The sequence below is a fragment of the Octopus bimaculoides genome, chromosome 11, assembly GCF_001194135.2.
Source record: "Octopus bimaculoides isolate UCB-OBI-ISO-001 chromosome 11, ASM119413v2, whole genome shotgun sequence".
NCBI lineage: Eukaryota > Metazoa > Mollusca > Cephalopoda > Octopoda > Octopodidae > Octopus > Octopus bimaculoides.
The window spans coordinates 74600791-74601710 of NC_068991.1; the positions used below are offsets into that span (position 1 = coordinate 74600791).

At 36.6% G+C, this 920-nt stretch overlaps 1 protein-coding gene and 1 long non-coding RNA gene across 2 annotated transcripts in view; both read right to left on the minus strand.

The window, feature by feature from the left end:
- LOC128249106 (uncharacterized) overlaps nucleotides 1-743 on the minus strand; it is a 4021-nt gene extending 3278 nt beyond the window's left edge. Inside the window, exon 1 of the long non-coding RNA XR_008265233.1 lies at nucleotides 381-743. This is a non-coding gene — a long non-coding RNA (uncharacterized LOC128249106). The remainder of the gene's footprint in view (nucleotides 1-380) is intronic.
- The window catches only part of LOC106867571 (organic anion transporter 3), a 67151-nt gene that overhangs the window by 43235 nt on the left and 22996 nt on the right, over nucleotides 1-920 (minus strand). The gene's annotated exons all lie outside the window — the stretch shown is intronic.

The window sequence follows — 920 nt, forward strand, 5'->3', positions numbered from 1 at the left end:
TATATATATATATACATATATATATATACATACATACATGCATATGCATGTGTGTAATTGTGTGGTGTGGTGTGTGTGTGTGTGTGTGTGTGTGTGTGTGTGTGTGTGTACGTGTGTGTGTACGTGTGTGTGTACGTGTGTGTGTACGTGTATGTCTCTTACCGGTGTTGACTTATTTACGTTACCTGTAATTTAGCAGTTCGGCAAAACAAGTGAACGCCAGAATAAGTAACAAACTATGAGGAAAAGACTAATGCTAGTGTCTATTTGACTAAAACACCTCAAGGCGATGCCCCAGCATGGTCAGAGCGCAATATGTACAATAAGTAAAATACAAAAGACAAAAATAAAACGAAGGAACAAAAGTAATGTATATTTACTTGAGAAGCAGCATGGCCATCACTATATTTGCGACGACTTCTGTAAGGGATACCAAAAAGAAATTCAAATAATGATCTCCTGCCAGCGCAGACGACATCAAATATATGCCGTAGTACATTAGACTGTTCGACAACCTGAAATGTTTGAACAGTTAAAAAGTATTTAATAAAACATACATTAAAACAATCGTTCTGTCGATAATAAATTTTCTCAATATTAACACTTATCTTTGCAGAAAATATACATATTCATATCTACACAACGCATCGAGCTGCGATCGTCATCAGTTCTTTTCATTCTTATATGTACATGGCTGGTTACTTAAGAAATTCTCTCTCTTTACGTCCATCAAACCCAAGTTCAACCCGAAAGCATAGCATCTAAGGCAAGTAGGTTTTTTTTATTACTGTTATCTCAGATCGACTTTGAGTGAATCTGAGGTAGTCAGAGACTGTATAAAAGTCTGTCTGCTGGAGATTATACCTGTAATTTTAAAGGTCTAGCCTTGTCACGCAGATGTGTGTGTGTGTGTGTGTGTG